The sequence below is a fragment of the Muntiacus reevesi genome, chromosome X (assembly GCF_963930625.1).
Source record: "Muntiacus reevesi chromosome X, mMunRee1.1, whole genome shotgun sequence".
In the NCBI taxonomy this organism is placed as follows: domain Eukaryota; kingdom Metazoa; phylum Chordata; class Mammalia; order Artiodactyla; family Cervidae; genus Muntiacus; species Muntiacus reevesi.
The window spans coordinates 38210552-38226979 of NC_089271.1; positions in this window are offsets into that span (position 1 = coordinate 38210552).

Below are 16428 nucleotides of genomic sequence, written 5' to 3' on the forward strand. Positions count from 1 at the left end.
TTACTCAGTCATTAAAAAGAACAAAATAATATCATTTGCAGCAACATGGATGGACCTAGAGATTGTCATACTAAGTGAAGTAAGACAGAGAAAGACAAATATATGGTATCACTTATATGCATATGATATAAACATGGTACAATCTAAAAAATCTTTTTAAAAAATGGTACAAATGAACTTATCAACAAAACTGAAATATAGTCACAGATGTAAAAAAGCAAACATAGTTACCATGGAGAAAAGAGGGAGGGATAAACTGGGAGATTGTGAATGACATAAACAAATGACTATATATAAAATAGATAACTAATATAAAATAATATAATAATATATTATAATAAAATATATAATATAATATTATATATAATATAATATTATAATAACTAATATAAAATAATAAGGGCCTTCTGAATAGCACAGGGAACTCTAGTCAATACTTCATAATGACATATATGGAAAAATAATCTAAAAAAGAGTGGTTATAGGTATATATGTATAACTGGTTCACTTTGTTGTATAGCAGAAACTCATACAACATTGTAAATCAACTATAGTCCAATTTTTTTAAAAAAAATTTTTTTAAGGATCCCAGTGTGATTGAAACAGAAAGGGTAGGGTGGTAGTGACAAGGAGGAAGTGAGGCCAAGGTGATCACAGGGGGTCATATCCCGGAGGGTCTTGCAGGGCATTGTAAGGACTCTGGCTCTTACTCTGAGAGAGATATAGTGTCACAGCAGGGCTCTGAGCAGAGGAGGGACATGTCTGACTTGGGCTGAGGGACCCTTCTTTCTGCTGTGTGGGAAACAGACTGTAGGGGTCAAGGGGGAGCAGCAGACACCCCAGTCACAATTCAAGTGACAGATGATGGTGTCTCAGACCAGGCAGGTGGAAGCAGAGATGGGGAGAAGTGGTCAGACTTGAGCTGTTTTGAGCCAGATGTGGAGCCAAGAGACAAGCATGCTTGTTCCAAGAATGGGACTTAGAGTGCATTTACCCACTTTTGCCCTTTCCCCTGTTTTTCCTCCAATAGAAATATTGTGCCGGCAGGTCATTTTCTGGCTGCCTGGCATGGTAGGCACTTACTGACTCTAGAAGCCCACCTTGTCAGAAATTATGTACATGAGCGTGGAAGGTTTGTCCCCACCAAAGGGGTTTTCAGCAGTGAGGGACGGTGGCAGAAGTTCCCCCTGGGTCCCCCTCCTTGCTTATTCACAGCTAAGTTCCTGTGGGGTTCAGAGCCAGTTCTGGAGCAAACAGGCAGATCGGGGAATCCTTAAATCTAAGTCAGACATGTCCTTCCTCTGCTCAGTGCCCTCTTGTGGCCCCCTGGGCCAGAAGGCAGGGCCTAGGCCCCTCTTTTTGAACCTGCACAAGCCTCAGTGACTCTCCATAGCCCAGAGAATGGAGCAGAAGTGACATTGCATGACATCCAAAGACAGGTCAGAAAAGACCACGTGGCTTCCACCCAGCTGTCAGAACGCTCACTCTGGGGGTTGCTAACTGCCATGAAGAAGTCAAACCACCCTGAGACTGTCATGCTGGAGGGTCCTCGCAGAGGTGACCCCATCTGCAGGGTCACCTGAGCTCCAGGCTGACATGCCAAGTCAACGCCAGCCCTGGGGGTGTGCCATCTTGAATGTCCAATATGGTCCAGCCTGCAGATGACTCCCAGCTGGCAGCTGAGTGTAACAGTATGAAAGACTCCAAGTGAGAACTGCTCGGCCAAGCCCTTCCTGATTTCCCAGCCCAGGAAACCATGTGCAAAGAAAAGCTGCAAAGTTTCAGGATGAATGGTTGCCCAACAGTAATAATTGAAACATCCTTGATTTTGGAGCCTCACCACCAAGGATCTGTAGGTAGACTAGGATATGTCACATGACATCCCCAACACACGTGTTCAGGGGTAGAGGCCACAAGGGCAGCGTCCACTGGGGGCTCTTCTCCTCCCAGTTAATCCCCATTGAGCACCCAGGGTGATGGGCCTTTGGCATTCTGCACCCCAAGAGACAGTAGAGATTCCTTGGTTTTGCCCCTTCCTTCAATCAACTCTTCTACAGGCTTGGTGGCATGGGAGGGGTGGGTCCCAAGCCCCAGAGAACTGGCCCCATGGGCTGAGCAGCATCTGATGCAAAACAGAAAGTCGCGGGCCACAGAGTCCAATGAGCAAGAGATTTATGCTTCTTACTCTCCATCTGCAAAGCAAAACAAAAATAGCTGAAACGCCGGTTTTCTGCTTTATCGGCTCTGTGAATAAGCATATAAATTTCTATGACATTTCTGGAGGCTTGCTGAAGGGGAAAAAAGCCATCCCCCAGGACGTGGCCAGCAGCAGCGGCAGCATATGGTTTGCTAAGAGCGGAGGCAGAGTGCGTTGTGTGTCTGTGAGCACTGAAAAAGGTGACTTTGCGGGTAATTTCAGACTCAAGGCAGTGTTTTCACCTTTTTAAAGTAGTTTTTTCCCCGTTTTTTCATTACCAAAAGTCTTGCTTAAGCTCAGGCAGTTGTCATGGCCAGTCAGTCCTCAGCTGGGAAGCCAGATTGTGCTGGGCCATGGGGAAGCCCAGGGAGGCGGGTTCGAGCCTGGGGTCCTCCAGGTCCCAGGTGGCCCAGGATACCATGTTCAGCCCCTGGAACAGGGGGAGAGCATCCCATGAAGAAGCTCACATAGGAGAAAGGAGGAGGCAGTCTGCAGGACCCAAATAACTGAAGAACAGAACAGAAGTCTGGCTTTTTGCCTCACTTCAGCGATTCCTTCCACTGGTGAGGACTCAGGCAGGAAGTTCTGCAAAGATGTCTCCAAAATCAGCCTGGCAGGGAGACAGGTCCCACTGCTCTTGCCAGGAGGCAGAAAGGGCACAGTTGCATGGAGTTAGGGAAGTCCAACAAACTGTTCAGCTCATTCTGTACTTAAATTCTGCTATAAGGTCGATTCTTATAGCTCAAGCCAAACAAGGGACTTGTCCCCCTTTCGGTTGTAATTATGCCTTTACCTGATGTACATTAATATGCTGGTTTCCTACCAGTCCTTTTTACTTTAGTATACACGTCTCTATTAGAAACTACGCTAAAAGTAAATTGCATGGAAAGGAGGGAGAAAGAGAACATGAAGACATTGAGTGGAGGGAGGGAGTTATGACAAAGGATAGGCAGAGAGGTTCAAGGAAGGAATAGAAAAGGAAAAGGTATCCTGCAGACACACCTAGCTTTTGTCATAATTTTATCCAGAACTCCATCATGCTAAAGGGAGAAAATGGCTAAAAATCCTCAGAAAAAAGAAGTAGGGCAAACAGAAGCAGTGTGTCAGGTGTAAAGAAACAGGCCGTCTTTTCTCCCTCTTTTTCAGGAGCACCAGACAACAGTCAGAGAGCAGGCTCCATCCTACTCCTGCCTGAATACCCTGCTGCAGTCACTAGACCCCGCATTCAGAATATTTGCAGGACAAAATGAACACATTTGCAGAATAAAGTGAAAACTTCTTACCTTGTGATGGGCACATCACAACTTGGATTTGACCTTTTTTCCAGTCTTAATCCTACAGCCTCTCCTCACCTTCCCAGCTTTATCCATGTGCTCTGATCCCCACTTCCCTTCTCCCAATTCCCTAAGTCTATTTTGATATTTCCCCCATCTCTCTCTTTGCTGTCCCTGGACTTCTGCTCTCCCTGGACTTCCCTTCCCGTCCTTGATGCCTGTCAAATTCCTACACTTCTCCCAAAACCCAGATCGAATCACACCTCCTCAAAGTTTTCCTGGATCTTCCCACAGACTTTCTTCCTCCACTTTCATCTTTCCTTAGCAAGCTATTTGAAGGTCTCTTGTCATACTTTGCCTGAGTCATAGTTTGGCTCCCCCCCAAAAGCAGAGCCTGAGTCAGGATTTGGATGTAGGTCATTTATTTGAGAGATCGTCCCAGGGATTACAGTGAGGGAGCAGGGAGAGTGAGATCAGAGAGGAGGAGGCCAATAAGAGACTACAACTTGGCTGAGCCATTGGGTACCCAGATATTTGATCAAATATTAGTCTGGGTGTGTCTGTGAGGGTGTTTCTGGATGAGGTTAACATTTGAACCTGTCGGCTGGGTAAAGCAGTGGGCGTGTGGGTGGGCCTCATCCAATCAGTTGAAGGGTTGATGGACAAAAAAGGCTGAGTAAGAGGAAACTCCCCCTGCCTATTTGAGCTGGGACATTGGTCTCTTCCTACTTTTGAGCTTGGATTGAAATATCTGCTCTTACTATGCTGCCAGCCTGCCAGTTCTCAGACTGGAACTCACACTCTGAACTCTCCTGAGTCTGGCTTGCCGACTGAAGATCTTGGAATTTCTCAGCCTATATAATCATGTGAGCCAATTTCTTATACTAAATTTACCTTTATATTGAGAGAGCTGTCCTACTGGTTCTTTGTCTGGAGAACCCTGACTAATACACCCCTGTAGGCAACTGGGGCCCAGTTCCCCTGGAGAGCCTCTAGGAAAATAAATGACACAGACCTCAGAATCAGCCCCTGCAGGTGGATAGTCCCAGACACTCCAAGGGCTTCCTATCTTAGACATTCATCTCTCTGCCCCCAGGTTTGCTCAGGCCACATGCAGGCAGCCCGGAAGTGCTGAGAGGCCATACCCAAGGAACAACCCTCAACCAATGGGATGGGGCAGAAGTCGGTACAGAAGAAATGCAGCTTCCTTGCCCCTCTGTGGAGGCCAACCTGGGGCACATTCCTCAAAGTTCTCCCAAAGGTACCAGCCACCCTGAGCCCATCACCCACCAGCCCCTCAGCACACCTGCACTAGCTTGCCTCCCTTCCCTGGCTCATTTCCCCATGCCCTCAACGTGAACCCTGGGATCTCTTTGTCTCAGGGTCTGTTCTGAGAGAGCACAGACTGGGCCACAGGATGATGGTCCCAACCATCGAGGAATCTGCAAAGGCGGCTCCCTCAGAAATATGGCGTTCCTTCTGGCAGTGGGTATCGGTGCTATGAACTCCGGGGCCGTGCTAGAGAGCTGACATATCACTCAACTATTTTCTGCAAACTTCTTCCAGGGCCATGAACCGGCCAAGCAAGAAAGTCAAGGTCATCCAGCTGTGATAATTAATCATACCTCATTGTGGATCCTGGAAACGGTTTGCTCATTCCTTGATCCCATAAATATCTCCTGGGAACAAGCGAGGCAGACCCGGATTCCAAGATATGCCATCACTGAAGCCACGTGGAAGCACGTGGCATAGGCTCCAAAGGCACGTCCTCGAGTTGTTGTTTAGTCGCTCACTCATGTCCGACTCTTTGCGACCCTGTAGCCTTTGTGATCCTCTGTCTATGGGATTCTCCAGGCAAGAATACTGGAGTGGGTTTCCATTTCCTCCTCCAAGGGATCTTCCCAACCCAGGGATCAAACCCACGCCTCCTTCATTCCAGGTGGATTCTTTACCACTGAGTCACCAGGGAAGTCCTCCAATTAACTTGCCCTGGGCTAAATGCAACTACCACCAAGTGAAGGGAAGTCACTCAGTCGTCTCTGACTCTTCGCGACCCCATGGACTGTAGCCTACCAGGATCCTCAGTCCATGGGATTTTCCAAGCAAGAGTACTGGGGTGGGTTGCCATGTCCTTCTCCAGGGGATCTTCCCGACCCAGGGATTGAACCCAGGTATCCCGCATTGTAGGCAGACACTTTACCGTCTGAGCTACCAGGGAAGCCCTAGGTGAGGGCCAATTCTCCCATCCATCCTTGCCCGTCCATTCCTTCTCCTGCAGCCTCATCCTCCAAAGGGCTCCAGGTGACTCCAGGGAACTGTTACCTTCTGAGCCCCTTCACCTGAGCTGCAGTAAGAAGCTGTAAGGGGAGGCCCAAAATCTCCTCCCAGCTTCCTCCCAGCATCGTGGTGGGTGCCTTCCTGCATGATTTGGACCAGTTGACTTTCTTCTTGTAGAATCCCCAGCTTCTCAGCTTTTGTTTAATTCATCAGGAGCTGGTGGCAGGAGAAGGGCTCCCAGAAGATCAAAGGAAGAAGGAAGGGCTCCCTGGAAGGAGCATCAGGCCTCTCTTGGACGGAAACATGTTTTTAATCCAGGACAGAAAAATCACGCATTTTAGGCAGTGATTAAAGACAGGTTAGTCTGTGTCTCCCAGGATTGGGGAGGAGGAAAGAGAGGAGTTGTTTATTTTTTGAAATGCCACCCGGTGCAGAAGGGGGCAAGTCACACTCTGAAATTGGACAGCAAGGTCGGAGGAACCCCCGAGGCAGACAGCCTTGTCTTGGAAATTCACGTCTGCTCCCTGGTGAGTAGGGAGGAGGAGAAAGGGATAGAGAAGGTTCTTATGTAATAGCACGGATGTATGATGTGCTCCTGGACTGAGCCCAGTGCTCAAGGCTACTAGTTCCTCCATGGGGAGGGAAGGGTCTTCCATGGAAGCCTTTCTGGGCCCTCCAAAGGTTCCAGCAGCATCTCCTGTGAGCAGGTACATGGTCCGCCTTTGGATGGACACTCCTGCTGCCCTCATGAATTTCCCTCCCTCATAGATATGTGCGATTGATCCCCTTAGCTTCTGACAGAGGCCCTGGCCATAGTTTGGGTTTCCCCAGAAGACTCGGGGACAAGGACTCTGATACAAGTCATTTTTTAGGGAGGGGACCCCAGGAGTTATCATAGCCGAGGGAAGAGAGCAAGTCCAGGTTGTGCTCTGAACAGGTCGCTGCTATGGACAACTGGGTTTATCCCCTGGAGGTGGTAGAGAAAACACATCATAGTGTCCCACCCGAGGGAAGGAAACTGGGAGTGAGGGCTCATCAATTGATAGCTCATCAATTCCTACCTGGTCCACGTTGAGCCCTGCTCCCAAGGGCCATTCGCTCCATAGAACTTTGAGACCACCCAGCCAGGACCCAAGCACATTTCTAAGTGGAGAGAGTGCTTTCAGGTAGAAACATCTGGACTTATAAGGGATGAGTGCTAAGGGGTTACCCGGAAAGACCAAGAACACCAATGTAGCCGTCCTAACTGAATCCCTCTTAGAGATGCATCTGGACCCTAGCCAGGTTGGGTGCCTGCTACCTGTGATTCACCCACCACTGATCTGCAGCACCACCAGCCCCCACCCGGGGAGAAATATTGACATGTGTGGGATTTCAGTCCACAGCTCCTGGATCACTGCTGGGGTCAAGTATCAGCATCACCAGGCTCTCCACATGGAGTGCTTACGTCATTCTTTCTAGGCTCTTAGCTAATGCTCTTCCCCCATTGCCCTGTCCAGATATTTTTACCTTCTTTTTTTGGTGGGGGCTCCCAGCAAGAGACCAAAGAAATCTGCCCATGGAACACCCAGTGTAGCCTCTCTTCCCCTTTTATATTCTCCTCTGGGTTTGAAGTCCTTTAACTGGTTCTTTGATATTTCCTTTGAAGATATCTGCATTTTGGTCTCACATTGAAATTTCTTAGCTATTGTCTTTGGCGCCACAGGTGAAATGTACAATTTAATGTTCTAACTGGGCAGCTCAGCTCTGGAGGCGGAAGGGTGCTGCTTACCCCTCTGTCTCCATCTCACACTGGGCTCTGGGAAGGGGGAGGGAACGTGCCCTCCCCCTCACCCCTGGGCACCAGAGCCGCTTGCTGGTACCCCTCCTTGGGAGAATCAAACCTTTCAGGAGAACAGCTTCTCTCCCATCAACCTCAGTCCAAACTCAAAGGGGCCAACATCAAAGACTGTGGTGGATTGAATGGTGCCCCAACTTTCATAAAAGATATGTACACTCAGAACCTGTGAATGTGATCTTATTTGGGGAAAAAATGTCGTTACAGACCTAATCAAGTTAAGGATCACAAGATGAGATCATCCTGGATTAGGGTGGCCCCTAAATCCAATGACATGTGTCCTTAGGAAAGAAGGGCACAAAGACATATCGTACAGTGCAGGAAATTATAGCCATAATCTTGTAATAAGTTTTAATGGAGTGTAATCTGTAAAAATACTGAATCACAGTGCCGTACCCCTAAAACTACTACAATACTGTAAATCAACTATACTGCAAGGAAAAGAGAGTGAAAAGAAGGTGAGAGAACAGAGATGACAAGGTGACATGAAAAAGGAGGCAGAGATTGAATTGATGTATCTAAAGCCAAGGAAAACCAAAGATTGTCAACAGCCACCAGAAGCTTGAAGAGAGGCCTGGAATAGATTCTCCCTCAGAGCCTCCAGAAGAAACCAATCCTCCCAACATGTGAATTTCAGACTTCCAGCCCCCAGACCTGTGAGAGAATACATTTCTGTTGTTTCAAACAACCTCGTTTGTGGCATGCTGCTGTAGCAGCCCTGGCAAGTGAATACAGGTGCAAATACCACCCCGTATGATAGTTTGATGAGACAATAAAAATAAGGGGGCAACTGGCCCAAGGCGACCACCAAAAGGCAAGGTGGTCAATGGAAGAAGATGTGAATCCCTGAGGTGGGCTCCCTTGAAGGTCAGGAGTTTGTGGGCCCTTTTGTCAGCTTTCCCACTCATGAGGACCAGCTTTTGATGCAGGTAGCCCTGCTTTCAAATCTGGACTGAACCAAGCCCCAGCTGTGGGACTCAGCTCAGATTCTGTGTGGACCTTCCTAATCTGAGAAATGGGAACTCATTCCACTTCCCAGGGTTGGGAGGATTAACACAGGTCTTGGTCCGTAGGAAACCCTCTCTGTTAGCTGCCTTAGATTGTTTCTCCTAGAACTCTAGAGGAGCTTGTGTTTCCTTGCCCTTTGCAGCTTCTAGAAACTGACCACATTCCTTGGCTTGTGACCCTGAATTATTCTGATCAACTCTTGTCACATCTCCTCCTCTGATTCTTTCATCACATCCCATTTTCTGACTCTGACCCTCCTGCCTCCCCCTTATAAGGACCCACCTGGATAAGCCAGGATAGTCCTCCCCATCGCAAGATCCTTAACTTAATCACATCTGGAAACTCCCTCTTACCATGGTGGTGGTGGTGTTTAAGCCCTAGTTGTGTCCAACTCTTTGCAACCCCATGGACTGTAGGCCTCCAGGTTTCTCTTTCGATGGGATTTCCCAGGCAAGAATACGAGAATGGGTAGCCATTTCCTTCTCCAGGGGATCTTCCCAACCCAGGGATCAAACTTGAGTCTCCTGCTTGGCAGATAGACTCTTTACCATCTGAGCCATCTGGGAAGCCCCCCACTTCTTACCAAAAGGTATGGTAATCACAGATTCTCGGGATTAGGATGTGGGCATCTTTGGGAGCCTTCACTCAACCCAACACATGGGGACTTTTTAGGGCTGCCTTCTGGGGCCAGTGTACAAACAAGCTCTCAGGTACAGACAAGCAGATACACTGAAAGGTTCAAGGAATACGAGCAGGGTGCTGACACTGAGAAACCTAACTGTCATTAACAGTAAACAGCAGAACAGCAAAGATGCACAAACAAAACCACTGAGTGGGCAGAGGTTGAGCAGGTGGCCATGGCAGCCTCAGAATTCCTTAGTCTGAAAGTGTTGAAGAGAAAACCAGTGGCCAGAACAATCAAAAAGGCCAAACTCACACATCAGTATCTTGGATCCTCCCAAGCTTGTGTGTTGGGGAGGGCACCTACAATCTTTCCCATCAGAGAGCCAAAGAAACTGAGGTCCAGTGACTTAGTCCAGGTCACACAGTGGCTCTCGCTGCCCTAGCTACAGCATGGCTTGAAACAATCTGGAATGAGCCAGGCCTGTGGCCACATCTAAGGAGATGCCAGCCCCTAGGGTGGTTCAGCCCCTGGTGGGGTCCCATGATGTCACATCATCTTCTACCTCTGAACCTTTGAGGGTCTAGCTGAGCTTCTGGAGTCAAGAGAAACCCAGCAGGACTGTTGATGAATGTGATTGCTTTACCAGCAGTTTTGAAACATAGCTACTATGGTTGAGCATTGTTTAGAATCGATCTCTGGTAATTTGCCTCTCACGTGCATACATTTGAGATCAGATGCCAAATTCTGTGGATGATACTTCCCCAGTCTCTCTCTCCCCCATCTATCGCCTCTTCTTCCTCCCCACCGTCCCAGCTCAGACCCCCGTGCTTCCCACCTGGACCATAGCCAAAGCCTTCTTGTGTGTCCCGGTCCCCTGAGTCTCCCTACCCCAATCCATCTCCCTCCCTGCCCGCATCTAACTTCAGCGAAGGAGAGGCTGACGGTGCCTCTCCTTTCACGTTGTTCCAGACTTTCCAGTTTAGGTATGTTCCAGCAGAGTTCTGACTGCCAGTATCAGTATCTCTGATCCTGGCTAGCAGGCAAACTATTTATTCCACACAATAACCCCAAGAGGGAGTTGTTATTTTTATCTGCAACTTAATTGAGGCTCACAAAGGTTAAGTGACAATCCCAAGGCCACACAGCCAGGAAATGGCAGATCTGGGAGAGAAAGCCCGGCTGGCTGGCTGCTTCCTCATCCCTCTTCCCTCTACTGTAGGGTCTACTGGAAATGCTGTTTCTGGTTCTCTGAATGCATGAGAAGTCACCCCCCACCCCAGGTCTTCATTGCTTTCCCTGAAGAGGGCTTGGCGCTCACCTGAGCCACAGAATGCCAGGCCCGAAGGCTTTCTCTTCATAGTCATGGGGCTTGGCACCCAGGCCTCCCCAGCCCCACTGCCCCCCACCACACAACACCTGCAACCTGCAGCCTTCCCAGCTGGCCTCATCTGGCCGGGTGGATCCAGCTGCCTCCAGCATCCTCCAACCAGCCACTCCAGGCCACCTCGGGGCTGCAAAGGAGACCCACCAAGGCGTGCAGGTGGGGTCCCCTCGCTGGGTGCTTCTCCAACACTGCCCACTGCCTTCCCAAACAAGCTCTGCATTCTGCAATAATAACACAAACCCATCAAGAGGAAAAGAGAGCATGAGATTGTGTGTGTGCGTGTGTGTGTGTGTGTGAAGGATTTGCTTGGAAACGCCAACCCCTCACCAAAGATGTTCCCAGCCCTCATTTGTACACACAGTCTTCAAACATCAAAGTGTTTGTTAAGTGTAAATATTTTTATTCGCTCCCCTTCTTCTCCTCCCTCTCCTCTTCCATGCCGGCTCCGAGCTCAGAGCCAGCAGGGATGGTTTTGAGAAAGGGCAGTTCCAGGTCCCAGTGGGCTGCCGGGCAGCTGTGCCTGACAGCCGCCCAGGACTCTGCTCCCAGCCGCAGGCTCCTCTCTTGGCGCCTGTTTCCATAGGAACGGGCAGGCCCGGGATTGGCGGCCGTGGGAGCGTTACCCACGCTGGCTGCTTTTCAAGTGGTCCCTCCGTGTACCTCCCCTCGCCTCCCTTCCCTGCGCCCAGGTTTGCCCTGGGAAGGACTACAGGCCTGGAAACGTGCCCAGGTATAGGGGAGCTTCCCCCAGTCCCCTGAATTCCTCCACAAGGTACTCAACAGCATGCCCAGGTTAGCTTTCCCAGCCTGGCCAAGAACAGAGAGCCGATCCAGAGAGTCCTCGGGCCGGGCTCAGAGGAGGTGGCGGCGGCCACTCATTCCCATCTAGGAAAACCATATTATTAAGCACCTCTCTGTTCCACGGCTTCCTGGGCCCTATAGGTCAAACTGCGTCCTGCCTCTTCGTTTAACTGCCAACCTGGTGCTGTGCATCTTATGGTATTAAACAGAAAGCCGGCAAACAGAGGACCTCCCTGGGTCTCCCATGCCAGCACGATCATGGCTGTACCAGAGACCCCGGAGAATGAGCACTTGGATTACTGCCTCACTCCCAAGGCTGAATCCCCACTGCCAGCACATCTCCTGTACCCCTCCTTTGAGGAGCCCCCATGGTGAGAGGTGGGAGGGGGGACCTTCTTTGATGCTTGTTCCAGCTTCTGGCTGTCATCACACTTTGAACCCTAGTTCCCTGTTGTGGTGAGTCTTCTCACCATTATCAGCCTAGTCCGCAGCCTCCTTAGGCCTCCCCCAGACGGGACCTCCTGAGGTAAGGGTTGATCTGAGCTCTGCAAAGTTCAAAGGGCGCTCTGGGAGAAGCCTGGGGTTTTGCTGATGGGCTTGAAGAGTCTGAAAACTCCTGCGCAGAACTAGAGGTTGAAATGCCAGCCCATCAGCAAGGACTAAACAGCTCTTAAAGCAAGAGGACACTCAGAACTATTGATCAAGGATGCACAGACTCCATCTATAATTAGACCCAGAAAGCTGCTTGCGCATCAGAAAGAGCGAGAAAGACATGACCGTGGCTTCGCTGAAGCCAGATCTGCATCAGGATTGCACAAAAACAAACAAAAACCCCACAGCTGAAAGTGCCCGGGCTGTTAATTCATCCCTCTAAAAGGTTCGCTGTGAGTCACACACTTCAGTCCTATAAAAGCAGGCAGATGTTATAAAGATCCTGTTGATGAAGCAGCAACAGCTGACGCTAGTCCTCTCAATTCCGTGGTGGCCGTGACCTTCCAGACCAGGGCAGCCCAGCAGGTGGTGCCCTGGAAACCCCGGAAGCGAGTTACTGTTGAGAAGTTTAGTCTGTTTGTTTGGTTTTTTTTTTTTTTCCATTATTAAAAGTGGCAGGAAAAGGCTCAATTTCTGGGGCATTTTGTGGCCTTCCCTCACTCCTTTGTGTAATGAATCTGATTTGGGAACTGCAGCTAAAATTTGGAGGGGGAGAGTCCATTAGAAAGAAATACTGTTTGTTGGGGCCGGGGAATGCTGGTGGCAAATTGCCCTTCCTAAGTGCTGTTTTTTGAAAACTCATTCCTGCGGTAGGAAAATAAAGCAGATTTCCAACACTTAAGAGATCATTTTCGGAATGGTCTAGATGCGCGCCGCTATGCTGGTACATTTGCTTCTCATTGTTTTTTAATCACTATTTTGTCAAGTTTAATTGCTGCCACGCTAACAACCCAAACGGGAGTGAAACAAAATAGGGGATATCTATCACTGATGAGAGCATTTTGATGGAATCTATATCTATTTGCATCTTCTCCCCAAATTAGGAAAAAGGAAAATAGAAAAGGTTATCTCCATTGCCGGTAAAAGGATTCTTTTCATTGGTCTGGGTGGGGAAATCCCCAGAGGAACAGGTGAACGGGGCAGCTTCCCCCCAAATCGTCAGCATCTTTGGAGCTCCATCTGGGGCTTTCTTGCCTGGATTTCCCTCCTAAAGATATTATGAATTCTGACCAGTTCTGCTGGGTGGTGAGAGCCTGGAAGGCAGGGAGGGACCTTGCCTTAATGATGCATGCATTTCCCGGGACTGCTTCTAATTTTCCACTGGAGTCTGGTGACAGACACTGAGGCATCACTCAGAGAGACTTCAGGAAAGGATTCCGCCCAGCTGCCCTGAGTAGGGTGAGCTGACAGCCTCCAGCTGTTAGCTTGGGTAGGGTCAGCCTAAGCGGAGGCACTGAAAAAAAAAAGTGAAAGTGTTTGTCGCTCAGTCGTGTCCAACTCTTTGCCACCCCATGGACTGTAGCCCACCAGGCTCCTCTGTCCATGGGATTCTCCAGGCAAAAATACTGGAGTGGGTTGCCATGCCCTTCTCCAGGGGATCTGAACCCAGGTCTCCTGCATTGCAGGCAGATTCTTTACCGTTCCATCTGAGCCACCAGGGAAGCCCTTAGGAGGTGAAGTGACCTCCTTTTTAGGGTGGCCCTTTCCAATGGCTGAGCAAGCTGGTGGCATTTGGGACTGGCCATTTGCACCCAAATTGGGGCTCTAATGGGCACCCTTCGCTGGGAACTCCTGCTGGGCGGGCAGAGGCTCTTTAGATGGCCTGCCGGCTCCCTTGCCTAATCCTGCTTCTCCAGTCAGGGGCGCTCCCCATGTGTTATCATTCATGCCCAATTACGTTCAGTCCTTCCCAGAAGTCACTGAAGAATTAAAGCAGCTCTCACGATCACTCCATCTCCCCGGAAAACCCAACCTGATGACTTTTTAGAGCTCAACCAGCAAGTCTGGGATGGACTTTTCCCCCTCTGTACTAAGAAGGGCCAAAGCTATTTTCTGAGTAAAGCCTTGGCTTGGCCTAGGACCCTGCCTTAGGACCCCTCCCCATGGCTCGACTAGTTCATGCAAATATATTATTAGGTGCTTTGCTGGGTACCAGGAACACTAGGGGGGTTTGCCCACCCAGGGCCAGTGCCAGGCCAGATGTTTGAAACGATTGGAGGTGAAACCAGTGTGAAGTTGGGCCACTCTTTAAGGAATTTCCAGGATGGCCAGTGCAGGGCTTACATCTGGCAACCCGATGAAGAAAAAGCCCCTCAGTCCCCAAGGTCCACTCTGAGAAGGGGATTTTGGAATTAGCGTTTGTGTTCCCACACGTTTGGCACTTGTGATCTAAGGTTTAGCAAGTCCTCGGCTCCCCAAGTAGACTGCTCATCAGCAGCTTTAAGGCGGAGACTCACCTGTCTTTTATCAGCAGGGTCTGGGACCGTGCGCGGCTCAGTGAATACTTCCTGAATAAATGAATGAACTAATGATCAAAACTAGCATGTATCACTTCATCACTATCACCCCAATGCTGCCCCATGGCCTTGAGGATAACGTTCAAACTTTTCATGGGGTAGACAAGAATATTCTAGATCTTCATGGACCATTCCTCCCTCCAGTCACAACTCAGAATTTGCAAACGTGGTTTCCTCTTATTTGGCCTCATTTGCCAGCAGCTGCCTCCCCTACACATTTTGGAGACCCTAATGCCTCTTCATGCTGAGACTTCCCTATGCCTTCTCTTTCTGTCCTCAGCCCCCTGCCCTCTGACCCCAGGACTTTGGGATTACCTAGGACAGTGCCAGTGTGGGAGGTTGAAAAATCCCAGGGCCCCAGGCAAAAAAATAATAAACTGAATTCTTTCCCAAGCCACGTCCCAGGAAGTTCTTGGCCGAAAGCCCTCACCAGCACTCTCTCCCATGCTGAGCAGTAATAAAGCTTCACACTTTTGTGAGGATTTACTCTCTTCCACATGGGGAAGGACATGGCAACCCACTCCAGTATTCTTGCCTAGAAAATCCCGTGGACAGAGGAGCCTGGTGGGCTGCTGTCCATAGGGTTGCACAGAGTCGGACATGACTGAAGCCACTTAGCAGCAGCAGCAGGTCTTGTTCTTACCTTCACTTGGCAAGTGAGGAAGCTGAAGCACAGAGGGGTTAAATAACTTGCCCAAAACACACAGCTACTGAACAGTGGAGCTAGGATTTGGGTCTGGGCAACCTGACTCCCAAGTCCGTGCTACGACCAGGTCCCCTGTCTCCCCGCCCTTGTGGCTGGTGGCTGCCCTGAGGCTTAGGTCATGGACGAGACTCTGACCAAGCAGAGAGAGTAGGATGAAACTTGAGCTTTCCAGAGTGGCCTCTGACAGACTAGGCTTCATCTGCCTTCACCCTGCCAGTCCTGCTGGCCACACACACCTGGCACCAGGAAACCTAGGCCATCGACTGACGCCTTCTGCCCTTAGGAAGAAGAGGCCAAAGAGGAAAGCCGTTGGCCATGTGGGAGAAGTGTGATCAAGGATACCAGCCTCCATGCTCCCTCCCCTTCTGCCCAGGGGTCCAGGTGTGAATGAGAACTTGGGAGAACGCCTGCTAGGCATCAAGCACATTTCCCCCTCACATCACCCCCATGAGGGAGAAACTCCTAGCATCCTCATTATCTCATGGATTTGCACTTAGGCAGTGGCAAGACTGAGGTTTGAGCCCTGGCAGGTCTGGCTCTGGGCTTCTCAGGTGACACTAGTGGTAAAGAACTCGCCTGCTAATGCAGGAGACACAGGAGACACAAGTTCCACCCCTGGGTCGGGAAGATCCCCTGGAGGAGGGCACAGCAACCCACTCCAGTATTCTTGCCTAGAGAATCCCCATGCACAGGGGAGCTTGGTAGCCTACAGTCCATAGGGTCATGGAGTCAGACACAACTGAGACGACTTAGCATGCACGCACAGGTCTGGCTCCACTACACAACTGCTATTCACTGCGTTCTAACAATAGGAGCGACCAGCAGCGCCCCCCCAGCCGCCCTGTGAGACCAAGGCTAGCCCCCTCCCCTACTCGCTCCCATCTCCCTTCACGCTTTTACCATCCTTGTTCCTGTCTAGCCAGTCTCTCTTGTCCCTCTCCCAGCCACCCCCCCAACGCCCATTCCACTGCATTTGAGTGTCCTCTGCTGACTTTAGGTCCCAGCTGGAGATTGAGCTGAAGCAGTCCCCCTAGTCCTAGATGCCGCACAGGCTCCTAAGTGACAGCTGGCTGGCCCTGCTGCCCTGATGCCCAGCACTCTGTGACAGTCTGGCAGGCAGACACACCCTGGCTCGAGCCTGGAGAAACGTTTCGCCTCTGCCCTCAGCTGAAAGGAGAACTAACATCTATCAGCTCTTCTGCACCTGGGGAGGCATGCGCCTTCCCAGGCTTTTGTAGATTTTGCAGATTTCATTCATTCTTTCAGAAGCAGGTGATGAGGCTCCCGCTGGGTGCGGACTGGGAATCCTGG